The 16278-nt window shown below is 40.0% G+C and overlaps 1 protein-coding gene across 1 annotated transcript in view; it reads left to right on the top strand.

Moving 5' to 3' along the window:
* Positions 1 to 4161: 4161 nt before the first annotated feature.
* Positions 4162 to 16278, top strand: part of LOC119724259 (melatonin receptor type 1B-like) — a 30110-nt gene continuing 17993 nt past the window's right edge. The window contains exon 1 of the mRNA XM_038195233.1: positions 4162 to 4569. The gene's annotated coding sequence lies outside the window, so the exon portion shown is untranslated. The remainder of the gene's footprint in view (positions 4570 to 16278) is intronic.

Here is a 16278-nt window from a genome sequence, read left to right as displayed (position 1 = left end):
CACCCCGACGCAAAATTCCATATTATAATAGTTTATGCGGTACCCGCTGCTATGTACATCAGATTCGAACCGGCCAATCGATCCCGTTAGCTCGGTGGTCGAGTGGTAAGACATCTGCACTAGAAAGCAGGAGGTCGTGGGTTCGAGTCCCACCCGAGTGATTTTTTCCAACTTTCACTCGGGAGGTAACACACTGAGTATACAGTGTTTAAACGTCGGTGAAGGGCAAAACCTAATTTGATTTATAATTATCCACCTTTTTCTGTTCGTGTTTCTTTATAAATTTATTGTTTGTTTCTTTTGATTTTATCTTGTTATAGTATGCTACACTGAATATTTTAGGCACATTACACGGAGATTTGTTTTTTGACATTTTTTTCTTTCATTTTTAACACTTGTTCTTTTCGTTTGATTAATTAAATATATTTGTTTTGCTGATCTTGGTAAGTTTTACACTTTTTATTTTTTTTTCAAGAACGGTGCGGTACTCTTCGGCGAGAGGAGAGGACTGGGCACCGCCACTCTTATGCCGCGCCCAAGACACAGTGGACCTCTAACATCCCACTACCCCTACGGCCAGTAATGGCTATGGGACTTTTACCTTACTCTGGGCCTTCTTGGTCCGATAGATCAGAATCACGCGAGTGAATGTGCCAATTTGTACTCAAAAACAAGGAAAATGCTCAAGCACACACCAGACTAATTTAGTTAACACACGTTTTAAATTGATTGATCATGCAACACGAATTCGATCTCTGAATGCTGCCATTCGACAACACGGCTAATTCGACGAATTTGATCTGTAATGACAAATATTTTCAACCCGGTGTCCGAAGAGGGTGACCAATCTTTGAAATTGAATGGTAAATGACAAAATTGGGTTTGGTAAAAGCGTGTTAATTTTTCTTGGACGAAATTGAAGGTGGTGAATTTGAATGAAAAACGTTTAAAATATAGCCGGGAAATTGTATAGTGCTTGGGGACACAATGAAAATGCTCAAACAGACTAATTTACTTAACTCGAGTTTTAAATTCATATATAAGACAAATTCGATCTCTGAATGCTGCCATTCAGCAACACGGCTAGACAAATTACGAATTTGATCTGTGATGACGAATATGCTTGACCCGGTGTTTAAAGAGGGTGACCAAACTTTAAAATTGAATGGTAAATAACGAAATTGGTTTTGGTAAAAGCGTGTGAAATTCTTCTCGGACGAAATTGAGTGTTTAGAGTTGGTGGTCGTCGTCTTCGTTCGTTTGAAGATGACAGGTGCACTTGTAGATTGTTCAGCCTAACTTCCCGCGGGGGCTTTTGTGGAGATGGCATCTTGAGATCAAGTGCTCACGGTCTGAATGCTTAGAGTTGGTGAACGTGAACGAAAACGGCCGGGAAAACTTATATTACATCGGTTTGTGCAATGCTTCCTCGTGACGGCTGACCAAGCACCATAACAAGATCCGGATATCACTCACCATGGCGGCTCATTATCTGTTCTGTGGTTTTCAATTAAATCATCAGCTCGAGATATGCACTTGTATAATTGTGCAGTGGTCCGAAAAATCAAACCAGTCACGAGCCAATTAGCAGAGTCGTCCTGAACAATTGACTTAAAGGAATTAATTAATCCCCCTTAGAACAAGGACTTATCGACAAGGTCATCATCCCTTGATCTACCGACATACAATTAGAAGGATTTTAATAATTATCGGTGTGTTCTTAGCCGAAAATAATTGCTAGTAACTAACTTGTAATTAAAGTTAAACTCCTCCTTATCCCATCCGAGGTCGCCAGAAAAAGGGGCATTCGCAATCCTGGAACAATTTAAAGGTATAGTCCATCATTTGTAATTTGTGCATTTTGTTCGTTTGAAGCAACAAACATGCTCAAAATCTAAAGAAGGGTGCTGAACAACTAACCTGATGAAGTTTCAGCTCAGCTTCAGCTGTATATTTCGAGAAAAACAGCATTCTAGGAACTCGATTTCAAATCAAAAGTTGCTGAATCATGTTTTGAATTGGGTCTGCATGCAGCGTCCGCCGAGACACGTTCTCGCTGAGCCGATTGCAGCTACGCGATGTCGCGCACTGATCCGACGAATTATAGGCGCGCGCGCTTCGCCGAAAAAAAAACAAACTACCACGGAAATTTCCAACGGTGCTTCTTAAGACGCACCGTTGGAAAGGCCTTTTTTCGTTGATTTCTTTAAAATGACAGCATGCCGGAAAGAATAATTTCACAGGGAGTTTATTCCCCTTACCATCTTTCAACCAAGTATGTCTTTCAACAATAATTACCGGTATTTCAGTTACTTTTGGATAGCTGCAAATGATGGACTGTAGCTTTAAGCACAATTGCAATTGTCTCTAACTAGCTGGCAAGCTGCTCAAGCGCTACGTTGTACTCAACGAGACTTGTTTGTCTGTTTTCGGTACCGAAATTCAAAATTCCAAATCACGTATACTTTGACCTAATGTTCATCCGTGCTCAAAGCATTTTAAATCCACACAAGGTCCCGATGCGTTGGACATGGGTCATTATTACCCCTGATCGCTGGGTCAATGAAACATTCAAAATACCATCTCAGCTAGCTCCCTGGGGAGGCATCTCGATGCTGCCATTTCGGTGCAAAGCAGCTGAAATCAACCACAATTAACATAATCATCCCTGTCCTCACATGTACCCATCCACTCTTGGGTGGAGAGAAGCAATGAGTGACAAAGTGACTTGCCCAAAGACACACGCATGTAACCCCAGGCGGGACTCGATCCCACAACCTGCAGCTTTACCCACAGACCACAACTCGGAATTCAATGCTCCAGACTACGAGGCCACGGCACTTCACTGACCTAGATCTCAATCATTCCCCCCTTAATCATACAAACTTCTGCCACGACACATAATGACCAAACCTACAGAAAAGCGCATTAGTCAATTATGCCATTCAATTTTAGGATAGTATTCTACTAGATGAGTGAAAATTCTAGATGACTGAACAAGTACCAAGAAATAATGCGATAGCAATAGACCTGAAAACATAATGACGTCATGCGTCGTTAACATGTGCACTTTCCCATGGGAGCTTGGTGGATCTCATCCTCGGCTCCCGTAGGAAAGCGCACATGTACACGAATCATGACGTCATTATGTTTTAGGTCTATATATTAAGGGGCACATAATAACGCCACTATAAGCATTACTATTTACATACCTATCATTCCCTAAAAAGAAAATATATTGTTGCATAAGTATACCACTTTCCATTGTAAAATACTTGTGAATAGAATACAAAATAATAAGTAAAGTGGTAACTGCATGCACCAAACTCTTGCTGATCTAAGTAGTAGTCACACGATCTTGTCACGTGGCCGTGGACTTCACAATGAGCAATCTCAGCCCAAGGTCTCACGTATCCGTCGGGGGTATTTTTGTAATACGGTGGCCTAAATACAATAATAGTAATTTCCGTTTGATACCCCATTAACTGGTAAGAATAAAGGATTCTGGAAATCACTGGAATCGCTTATAAGCACGATTCAGCTGAGGAGAAGACAGGATTTTGCGCCGGTAGAAAGAACGTAGAACGGGTTTTGAATTTACACATCAAGGAAAATTCAAGAAGATAAAGCTTTAAAGGTGAGCCATTTGCTAGGAATATTCACTGTGTGCCTGACTGACTGACTGCCTGACTCCCCAATTGCCTGCCTGGCTGACTCCCCCCCCCGGATGACTGGCTGACTGAATCACTGACTGACTGTAATTACTTGTGGACCGGGTAGTGCTATCGTATAGGATTACCCCTAACGAAAAAAAGGCTTAATCTGGCCCATCGTTAACATGTGAAGACTAGATGCATGGAAACACTTGAGTGAATAGCCATTATGAATCGATCGAATAGAAGGTTGTGTACTCTGGGACCAGCTTTGTGAGGTTTACATGCTCTTGCTTAAACCATTAATTGGATCGCTCATTACTTTTTTGGGGGAGGGGGGGGGGTGTCGTGGTAGTCATTTGGGTCCGTTTGTCCGATGCGCCTAATTACCCAGCGAAGCCGGCCGCAATTACCGGCGAGCAATCCGGCCGTTTAATTCCCAAGGCTACCTACTCCAGATCACTGCCCGGGCTGAGTCGCAATTGGCCCTCATTAGTCAGCCACACTTCTCGGAGCACACACGGCCCGACAAGTCATTGCAACCTGCCTCACCTTTCAATCAATGTCCAAGTACAGTAATTCCTACTTTAATTTCCTCCCACGACGATCCAGCGTGGGGTTTACGAAAATTGTCCTTGCCGAGTTCAGCATTTCGGTCGTTTAGTCTTTCAGTCTCGGGGTGGAAAGATAGTCAAACGGAGTGTCATTCTGGCGACACCATGGGGCCTTGTACGCAACACGTCTGACCCCTATCTTTATTTTGAGTATTTCTGAGTGTACAAAAGCCTTTGTCGGCAACTCCCAGAGGTAGTTCGGTTGTGGCCGTAGTGTGCTCGCGATCGCATGGGACTCATTATCCGGACGACGACGCCAATGCAGTACAGACGCCAATATTCACCAATGCAGCGACACTGAGGTAAGGATATTTGTATCAGAAGCACAAGTAAGTATGCCGCGTTGGAGATTTGGTAGATGGAGTCAACGTTTCGGGCATTTCATACTGATCATCTTGGTGTGAAACAACATCAACATTGAGGTAGGATATGTTGTATCGGTAGAACAAGTAGGAATGCAGCGTTGGAGAGTTGGTTGATGAAGTCAACGTTTCGGGCCAACGTTTCGGGCATTTAATACTGATCATCTTCATGTGAAACAGTTCACATCATGGTACACCCAAATGAATACTACCCCTCAGTTTTTATAAGTCTTTTTCACACTTTATAAAAACAAAAATCATTTCGTTCACTGAAACCTATCAGAATTAGGGCCGTATTGTTTAATGATCGTTTAGAACCTTGCAAGTATAGGTTCAGCTCTAAAGCTTCACTCGCAGGAGATGTTTGCATTAGAAGTGAAAATAGCAACACTCAGATGAATGATGCGATATTTGCAATGTTGCCGATCGTATTGGCTGATATGCCAGCTATAAATATGTTGTTTAAATGTGTTGCAGATCACTACGCGTTGACGTGTTCAAAAGCTCTCAAACTATCTTATTATTAGAGGGTGAGTCAAAAGAAAGTGTGAAAATTTCACGTAATTTGCATACTCTATTCCAATTATATGACTATTTCAATAAAAAGAACGCAAACTTCAGCTGTCCACCACTGATCATTTACCGTTCTACGAATTGACGAATACCCATTAAATACAACGAAACATGGACGTTTTCCCACCTCCGTGAATGAACGAAAACGTGCAAAGGAAAGCAGACAAAAATGGCCATCAATATTTTACAAAAAAGAGTGGACTTATTCCTCGTATTCAAAAGACAAATTCTGACAGTAATAATAATGTTTCAGTCTTGACTGAAATCATAAAAATCCCATTTGTATTCTAATGCGTGTGTGTGATCTGTAATTCTCACTCAGCTCAATAGCATAGCCTTCCGTGGACAGCTATAAAAATTGGTTCTTTCAGTAAAACATGCATTACTTTTGATAGCGTGGATCAAGTTCAGTATTTCTTTTTCAAGATGAGTGGAAGAACATGCTCTTTTAAGACTCTTCATTCCTGTATTAAAAGTTGTTTGCTTCGCAAGTTAACAAAAAAATATATCATTAATCCTCTGGTCATTTTCTTTTGACTCACCCTGTACCTAAGTGTACGTAGTTGTGCCGTTTTATCACTTACCGAATTTTGTGAAAGGCTTTCAATTACCTTGCGATAGACACCACAAATCACGTAGGCGCGAAATTATTGGTGCGTGTCGCGCGTCAAGTCCTTTGATAACTGCACAGTCTGCTTCAGCGTGGGGGATACGGTTGAAACTGAAAATGTTACTTCATTACATGAACCCAAAACCTGCAATAACATCCATCAATGTGTAACTTGAATTGATCAGGCGTGAGGGTCGCCACATAATAACACGGTCTACGATTTTAATGTTTTACCAGACAGCTCCAATTTTAAAGGTAGTACATGTATATAGATATTTTTTGTGCTCTGTGGTAGGTTTGACTCAATAACAGATTTAGTCAAAATCTTAAGAACGGTGCTTTACAACTAACCTGTTAATATTCAGCTCATTGGATACTATTAATATTAGAGCAAACATGAACAATATAATTATGCTTTTTATGGGGGGGGGGGATGATTCCGCTGTTAACGCTCGTAATAGTGCCAAGCACACCTTATGTTGAAACCACCTTCAATGTGTTAAATTGCTTTCAAGCGTTACCATTTCAGGCGGAATAATTTAATTCACATGGTATTTGATACCATGCTATCTAAACTTTATAGCTACAAATAAACACAATGGGCAAAGTGGGTTGATAATAAATAGACCAACGTTGGTCAACGTATCAACAGGTTAAACTCTTTAGCAAATTCTCCCCAATTGTTGGAAATTTGTTACCCAAATTGGGTAATTTCAAACCAATGTTGGGTAACATTATATTGCCCAACAGTGTTTAAATCGGTTCGCACTTTTGGATACATGTTATTGCAAACGACCCTACGTGAATCTAGTGTGACATAAGATGAAATAGCTGAAATAACTGAAATGGTCCAGATTTCAAAACAAAGCAACCAAGTTGTTGAGAACTTAAATGCATTGGCACCACACGTAGGGACACCACTGCCTTGTGTTGAAGTGTTTTTTTTTTCTTTTCGGAAATAGTGCTATGTCAATGTTATAGTCTGTCCATATCTTTAGGAGGGGACAGGTTGGCGTAGCGGTACTTTCCTCGCCTTCTACCGCTGTGACCCGGGTTCGATTCCTGCCTGAATCGGAACAAACGTGGATTGGGTTTTCAATTCCTACTTGAATCCGTGGGTTTTCCTCAATATAATCTTCTGGGGTTTCCTCCCACCTCTGAAACTGTATTTTTTTCAATTTTCTTCTTTTTACTGACCCAGGGAGACCAGTGGATTCCACTGAATGGGCTAACCTGTTAAAATAAGACCAATGCAAAGCTTCACAATCAGGTTTTGAAATTCCACTGTATTTTTATTAGTGTATTTCGACTGCTTGACATGGAATAATGATGGAACACTTGACAATTTCGCCGTTGAAGCGAAGAAATAACATCGATATCTTTTCAGGCCGAGTGTTGCAGCAGTGACGGTTAGGCCCTACCAATAAATAATTTACTTTTAACAATCTTTACAGGAACAAATTTGTACAAATTTCTACTCCTCTTAAATGTAAGAAAAATATTTGACATCCTTATTTGGTTAACGTTATCAAATAGTGCACTTCTTCGAACATTTAAAATTGTCCATGCTTTTCCGGACAACCGAGTGCGCTGTTTCTGTGACGTCATTTCAGGAAGACACTGTTCAGTTTCTGGGTTTCCTGTTCAAACTGTTATCCCAAAAATGTGCTCATTGAAAATATATTTGAGGAAAGTTTGCTCATTGGCTTACTGCCATGTACAGACACAACAACGAATCACTAAAGAAAAGAAAAAAATTACGACAACAAAATATCCAAAATTCCGGCATCTTTTGGTGCTGCAATTGATGTAGCATTGAGGTTTCTGCCTGAAATGACATCACACTTTTGCTCACGAATATGACTTTCAAATTAGTATATCCCTGGGCACCGAAACACCCGGCCTCGACGATGGCAAAATGAAAATTGAAAATATGGGTAAATGGGACACAAAAGGTTCGTTTTCAATGACTGCATTAAAAATAATTACATTGCATGGGGCCTTCATACCAATTTCCAACCCGGGTTTTCCAGAGCCGTATACCTAACCCTGGTTTATTTCAAATCAATCTAATTCATGTTATTTGCGAGGAAAATACAATAAATCAGTTACAATATCTGAGAAACGACCGAGGCGTGCTCGTGCAATTGCCAAGAACATTTGGGAGTAGGGCTAGAACGGCAAAAACTGTATACAATCTAATTAGATTTTCCGGAATTGAATCGGGAGATGACTTCGCAAAAAATTGATCGATTTGGGGCAAATTTGGAAAACGTAAAAAAAATCGTTGCCCACAAAATACCAACTTGGACGAAGATTCGTCTTGTAAACCAAGGCCAAGTAAGATATGGAGGGACAAGAAAGGCACGCAACTCACGTACTCCATTTCAAACAAATATACAAACTTTACCCCGTAAACAAGCCAGGACAGACATTGTTTTTAATTGAAATCACCAAGATCATTTGCATTGTTCCGAAAGTAACTTTCCACATTATTAAAAATAAATTGGAGTAAAGATCGTACTGGTATACTAAATACTCCGTGAAATTATTCCATGTAGCTTAGTGTCATTTCGAAGAAATAAAAAAAAACAATCAGTCAGTAGACTATTATTGACGAAGTCGCGTGTCATGATCAACATAGATCGTGCGTGGGATTTCACTGTTGTCGCGAAAATTGTAATAATCTACTGAGCTGAAACTTCAACAGGTTAGGTTCTGAGCATTCTTCTGTGGTGTTATTATTGGAAACAAACAAATTGCACGAAAAAAAAATGACACTATATGCTTTTAATGTTTTTTTTGGATTGATCTTTTTACGTGAAATGGCTAATTTGCCCTGGTTAGGGCCTACATATTGCTTTGGGGGGGGGGGGGGGGTGGAATTTTACCCCAAAGGAAGTCAGTACGGAAGGAAAGAGACAAGCGTAAGGGACACTCGCCCCATCAACAAACATATAGTTGTTTAATCACTCAATGTTGTTGACAGATGAACAAACATACATTGAACACGACCTCATAAAAAACATAACCTGCATTCCAAAAGTGAACAGTTTCATTATCATGACAAGTAGTCGGACAGCATGTACCATATATTATGAAAGTGCAACGTAAAATGGAATGAAAAATTATAAGCCACGTTAAAATGGAATGAAAAATTATAAGCCGTAATAAAAAAAAATAGGACCTACGACTGCCCACGAACAGGGACAAGTGGACATACTTCGAGAGCAACTCAAACATTTGTTAAATAAATGCACTCCCGGCTTTGCGATTCCAGAGTTTTAGCGCGCCTGAGTCGGTAAGCAAATGGGGCATTATTTGCCCCAGGAAATTGACTATGTACACTGTGCGGACTGAACAGAAATGCGCGCAATATGAAGAAGACATTATCTGCTACCAAATAGGAGATATTTTCTCCCATCAGATAGGAGATATTAACTGCTATCAGATAGGAGATATTATCTAGTATTATCAGTTCTGCGCAAGAGTAAATATTAGTTTATCTTACTTATTTCTGTTTTTTTCTCCAAAAGTCCCACTTTGCTACAAAAATCGTAGTACTGATGGAATCTACATAGTCGCAAAGTTACGAAGCCACCATTAAAATTAACTGTAATAGGGTCCCAGAAAATCAAGCTCATGTGGCGCTAGTCAACGAGCCACAGCTGCATGACGCCGCAATTTCATTAATGGCCCTTTAGGGCGACATTATAAAAATGATGAAGATATTTTGCAACCACGAGTAGTGCACTCATGATGCTCCGGTTTCACAATATCCCTATTTCCACTAAAAAAAAGAAAGATTTTCTTCTGACCAAACACAGACGGTTTATCTGGGCGAATACTCCTGTCAAAGAAATTAGTCTAAGTTTTATTAACAAGGGATTTCAAGACGGAAGGATATGTTATTTTATCGGGGCAAAAAAAGGAGCAAACAAGTCATTTGCATGACGGGCACATTCACTGTCAGAGCCACCTTGGATCAATTTTAATAAATGTTTATGATGCCAAGAATAACTGCCGTGCTCTTACCTCCGAATGTCAGAACGAAACTACTGAAATAAAATGCTAGTAATTCAGTGCAGACATACAGAACGCGCGCCCGCATAACAGAAGTGATCGCAATGCTAGTGCCAATTTCAAACATAGCAATTCCAATAAACGGGTGCCATGATAGATGCATTTGAAACTTTGGAGGACGTAATTAGGCACAATGACTATTGTTCCGCATCAGTAGGCAAGCTTAATTTATCTGTTTCTCGCCGGTACCCATTAAGGCTGATTAACTATGATCAATTAATTTCATGGCCATTGGGGAAAGTGGCGGTCGGGTAATACCTCTATTTCACGCAAAAGCGAATCGAAATTCACGTCGTCACCAATAGATGTTTCATTGTGGCGTTTGCCGTTACCCTAACGAATTCGCTCTAACCAACAGTCAGGTTGGCGTAGCGGTACTTTCCTTGCCTTCCACTGCTGTGACCAGTGTTCAAATCCCGCCTGGGCCAACATGTGGATTGGGTTTTCAGTCCCTACCTGATTCCATGAGCCTTCCCCAGAATATTCTGCTGGAGTTTTCCTCCCACCTCTAAAACTGTAATTTCTTCTCATTGTCTTCTCTATACGGGTTTTATCAGCTTTGCGAGCTACAGTGCCTAGGGCAGTTGTGAGGAATCCTTGGTTTTATTACCAGATAGTAATAATAGCCTAATTATAATAATAATGTTAATCCATATTCGCTTTTGCCCTTTACCGACGAATCGACATCACCCCGACGCAAATTCCATTTCATGAATAATCATGTACCGGAAAAATAAACCATTATAGGAAGACATTCCCATAGACCTGTGTTCACATTTCCCCCAACTTTAATGTCACCTAACCCCAATTTTACTTTATACTACCAGACGAATTTTGGTAGTTTTACTAATTGGAGCACGAGCAATCGATCTAGCCTATTTGCGACACTAAAATGTTGCCTCTAAATAGGAGCTGAGGCACATGTCTTCCAAAGGTAAACTTCTGACGTAGTGTCTCCCAAATGGTGTAATTTACAATTATCATATAAGAATAACATGAATAATGATAATGCAAGCTTAGTAAAGGTAGACTCACAGCGCACACATTCTATATATTAAATCGATTCAGAATTGCCATTAACTGGACAGTCATGTTCATGCATCTGGACCACACAATGAGCCGCATTTAGCCCATCCATAAGCTGTGTCACGGGGTAATCCTATACGATAGGACTGCCGGCTCACAAGTGACATCAGTCAGTGAGTGAGATAGGTAGGACTCTTGGCTCTCTGGGACCAGCAAAAACGATAAAACACAAACACAGAAGGTACAAACCGCATTTTTGAAAATGGTATCCACAAAATAAGGATGGCAATTATACCCCAGCTGCACTGCCCTATACCATTATCATATCCACACGGCAATATCAAATTATAGCATAATTGCAATTTACAATACCGTTAATATAATGAGGTCCAAATAAGATATACAATTGTGCCCCAGTATAGTTGAACGCATACAATGGGTCCACATAGGGCCTAGACACTGCAAATTGAACAATGGGTGCACTTATACACACTGTCTATTAACTAATTAAGTTTACAAAAGAGAAGGTAAATTGCGCCCCACAGGCAACAAACACATCTAGCAACAACACATTTCTACAACCAGAATAACAAAGAGGAAAATAGAAGTCAATATGGTATGCTGATGTTGGTCTTTATGTGTGCATAATATATAAAAAGTGAACAGCAAATAAACCTGAAAATGTGAAGCTATATAAGAAATATTCCTTTCCTGAAAACACTTCATAGAATGATGCAAATTAACGGTCTTGGTGTCTGGTACCTTTTCAATAAAACACTTCTCCCATTGCCTTTTGTAAAGTCTACCAAATTACAACCATGTATTGTGAAAATAGCACTGTAGTTTGCTAAAATTACATATCTACTTGTACTTTGTATACTTGGTGGTTATCCTCTTGAGAATTCACGGAACTCTGACAAGGAGGCCTGGAGAATGGCAAATTAGACTAAATCAGGGATTGAAACTGATCTTGAGGTAGCTTGTTCTACTTTCTCACAGTTCTTGGAGGAAAAGATTGCATGTAAATATTGGTTCTTGCAGTGAATTGGCAGTTGTTTCCCCTCCCTTACCTGTTACTCGTTGGTTGCAGTGCATCTGGTTGAACGTTTACTATAATGACCTTGTACAAGAATGTTAGTTGGTTTGATTCCCTCCTCTCTTCAAGGGATGTCCAACAATCCCGGGACATACCGTTATTTCGTTTTACCGTTTTGCATTTCCTCGAAACAAAAACAGTAAACAAACCATTGACCGTTTTGTCGTTTTACAGTTTTGTAAAACGGTCAAACGGTATTAAGATAAATACGGTTTCTCTGTTTTATAAGTTTAATAAAATTCATTACAGCATAACGATCAATGATTTTTGTTTTACAGTTTTACACAAATAACTTTGAAAAACAGCAAAACGGTCAGTATTGAATACAGACTGTTTTTTTTTTTATTTCAGTGTCATAGTGATCAGTCCGTGGTGTATTTTGTGGTGCTGGGCAAGGGGGATGGAGCCTGGGGGGACCATGCTTTACATGAAAAAGTGTTACCTCGGCATAATGCGTGGTGTGATTCCTGGCGTGACCCTGACCCCCCTTCCCACGCGATTCAGTTGGTGGACTTCAAGGGAGGACATTACTTTTTACAATGAATACAGGATGGTAATACGATTGAAGAAGTTGCAGATATTTGAAGGAAATTGGAGATCGGCGCGGCTCTTCAATAGCCAGTTCGAAAACCGTATGTCGAGAACGAATCGTGAGGAGGGTAATTTGAGTCCCAGGCAATGACTCGATCCCATGAGGACGCATTAACATTCCTAGGTGCATTGCTTAATTTCCGAACCTAAATCAAAAAATGGTCGACAGGACTATTGACAGTTTTTCATTGTCATGTTTTTGTAAAACAGCACTCTGAAATGAAGCAACTAACCGTTTATCGCTTTCAACAATTAAGAAAAACAACAAAAAGGTCATTGTTTTTTGTGACCTAATACCGTTTGACCGTTTTACAAAACTGTAAAACGAAAAAACGGTCAACGGTGCGTTTACTGTTTTTGTTTTTGAGGAAATCCTAAACGGTAAAACGAAATAACGGTATGTCCCGGGATTTCCAACCCAAAGTAGCCAACAAGTGTGTCACGCTGCTTTTTCTTGAAATATCTCTTCGCAGTTCCCACCAAACTTACTATAGCTACTGTTTTTGGCGGATAGCTCTCTACTTTACAACGACAGAGCTATGGACCAGACGATTTAGAGGAAAATAACTCTAACTTTAGGTTGAAATACTCTGGGGAAAAACACAAGGATCAATCCAGTGGAAACTACAGGGTGGTCCAAACAAAAAACGTTCACACATTTTCAGATGCAGATTCCTGGAATTGGGGAGACATGTTAAAAATTCTTTCAAGATATTCATAAACTATATATACTGCAGCATCTTCGCGGTATATTGTGAAAACGGCGCTGAAAATAAAACCTAAATTGAGAAATGGCGATGGTTTAAAGAAAGATGGTCAAAAACCAGTTTGTCCACACCGCAGGTCTGTGAGATATGGTCAACACAAAGAAATGCAATAATTGTAATTAGGTCTACATGACCGCAATAGACGTGGACAAACTAGATTTTGACCATTCTTCTGTGAATGGCCGCTATAAAAGTTGAGCTTTATTTTCAACCCCGTTTTCAGCATATACGACCAAGACCTTAGTTTAGGAATATCTTAAAACAATTGCAACGTGCCTCTTCAATGTTGAGAAATATGCCTCTTAAAATAATATAACTGTTTTGGGACTACCCTGTATACTACTACATGTATTGAATAAGGGATTTCACCCTAAAACGTCTGGTCCTTAATTTCCAATCGGTGGAATTAAGTGAATCGTCTCTTCAACCGACCAGATATTTTCACTCTAGGCAATACAGAAAGTGCAGTGTGCTATACGGTTTGGTAATGGCTTCAGCGTTTAGTATACATATTGGCACCAATGCGGGTTAGATAGTCAAAAAGCCAGAGGCATTTTGGACAATTGATCGTCCAATCAAGTCCAGCCTCACTGCAGAAAGTGACTAGAAATTCCTTGACGGATTTATACACTCGCGTTCGTGATATAACCTCAATCTCCCGATAATCCACGAAGCAAATTCGCACAGTGCAGTCACACCGCGTGCACTATATAATCATCATAGTATAGCAATGGATCGATCAAGAACGCCAGGGTCAATTTGAAGGGGAAAAAAGTGCCATTGAGGACGAGGAGACGCGATTCTTCCCCGGAGGCAAACTCGTTGAATTGTAGCGTAGACGTATGTGCCCCTTGGGTACGAGTTTGAAGTTATACCAATGCAAAGATAGTGTACCCCCGGTACGAGGGAATACGAGAATGGAATTGCGAAGAAGTCACATATCATTTTCTTCCCTTTCATTTTTTGAATAAACGTCGTTGAAAGCGTGCCTGTGTACTTCTGAGGGAACAATCCATTTGCTGGATCCCGTTGCTGAACAAAAGGGTGTCCCATTTTGGTTCTCATATTTTTTTTTGAGTCTAAAGTAGGGTCGGTTAGTCGGTCGGCAAATAAAAATATGAAGGAACAAAATTCGAGTTGCACCCGTATATAGATGTCCAAATTATTTGCCGATTGCGTGTTTCCTCTTGTACTATTGATTGAGTTTATATCATGATTTCGTCACCGTTCGTACAGGGTGAGTAAAAAAAGCGGAACCCAAACCCCAGAAATTATATTTCATATTTAAAGAAAAAATATTTAGCACCAAACAAAATAATGACTGGAAAGCCAATTTCATAAGCTACTTTTTAGATGAAAAAAAAAATACTGAAATTGCTCAATCCGTTCAAACAATATCACCATATAAACACAATGACCCTGAAACCTTTTTCGTCCACTAAATGCGATTTGTAGAATCGTCGTCACAATAAGCATCTGTACTAATGACGTCACACTTTGTTTACATGTGCACTTTCCAATGGAGCCAGTGGGGGCCCACGGTCCACTGAGCACCATATGAAAGCACACACGTAAACAAAGTGTGACGTACGTAGTACAGAGGCTTATTGTCTTCAAACATCACCTGCGATAAAAAAAACACCTCAGCTAAAAGTTAAAAGTTAAAAATATTCAACAAAGTCCTTTAAAGGCCCATCTTTTTTTTTTTTAAGTGGATTTTATAAATCATATTGTTTCTAACCAGGGTTGTTAATAAAGATATTGTGTACAACAGTTGTTGACAGTTTTGAAACAACTATTCTGTGAGATTTTCCTGTTGTTCCAAGCAGTCAGAATACACAATAAACTGGTTTTTTTTTACGAAACAGGTTTTAGGGTCATTGCGTTTAAATGGTGATTTTCTTTGAATGAATAGAGCAATTTCAGTAATTTTTTTTTTCATTTAAAAGTAGCTTATAAAATTGGCTTTCCAATCATTATTATGTTTTGTGCTACAATTTTTTTTCACTCAGGAGGTAACACACTGAGTACCGTATGTAGTGTTTATACGTCGGTTGAGGGCACATTCTAATCATGATTTACATCATCCCGACGCAAAATTCCTTCTTAAATGAATAGTTAATGCGGTACCCGCTGCTATGTGTACATCGGGTTCGAACCAGCCAACCGATCCCGTTAGCTCGGTGGTCGAGTGGTAAGACATCTGCACTAGTCCCACCCGAATGATTTTGTTTCCAACTTTCACTCAGGAGGTAACACACTGAGTAAACAGTGTTTATACATCGGTGAAAGGCAAAACGTTATTAGAAGATTGTGTTCAGTTGCTGAACGCGGTTTTTAGAGTGCGTCCATTGGTTGAGCCTAACCCAGGACTTGCGCTCGAGGTTGTGCCATGCCCTGCTGGCTTTGTTAATGTTTCAGGCATGAACTCGTGCAGGCTGGTTGATATCCCTGAACAAAATTAGGAAGAGGGCGTTCGATTACTTCCCCCATACCAGCTTACTCGCGCATGAGCTAAATAAACGAACGGTTTTGGGTAAAGTTTCGAGCAATAGGCCTTTCTTTTGTTTGTAAACATTGGCGCCATTTGATATGGGCTGCCGTAAGCGCATAAATTGAAGCCGTGGTTGGCAACATATTTTTCCAAAAAAGTCCTTATAACGCTATCAACACATAGTCAAAAGGCATATGTAGGAATTATTTTGTAGCCTTGTTGAAAATGTTATATTTTCAAGTATCAAATAATATTTCAGTGATCTGTAATAACTCTTCTTCATTTTTGCAGTGTTGGACTCCATAGTTTTGCAGGCCGTGGTTGGCAAAAATGCAGTCTGCCAACCAAGCGCAGAAAGGTCTATAGCTGGAAAGTTGAACTTTGACATGACACAGTTTGCATCCGAATC

Source organism: Patiria miniata, unplaced genomic scaffold, assembly GCF_015706575.1.
Source record: "Patiria miniata isolate m_02_andy unplaced genomic scaffold, ASM1570657v1 HiC_scaffold_1, whole genome shotgun sequence".
Lineage (NCBI taxonomy): Eukaryota > Metazoa > Echinodermata > Asteroidea > Valvatida > Asterinidae > Patiria > Patiria miniata.
The sequence above is the reverse complement of the archived record's forward strand: the minus strand, read 5'-3'. Positions and strand labels throughout refer to the sequence as shown.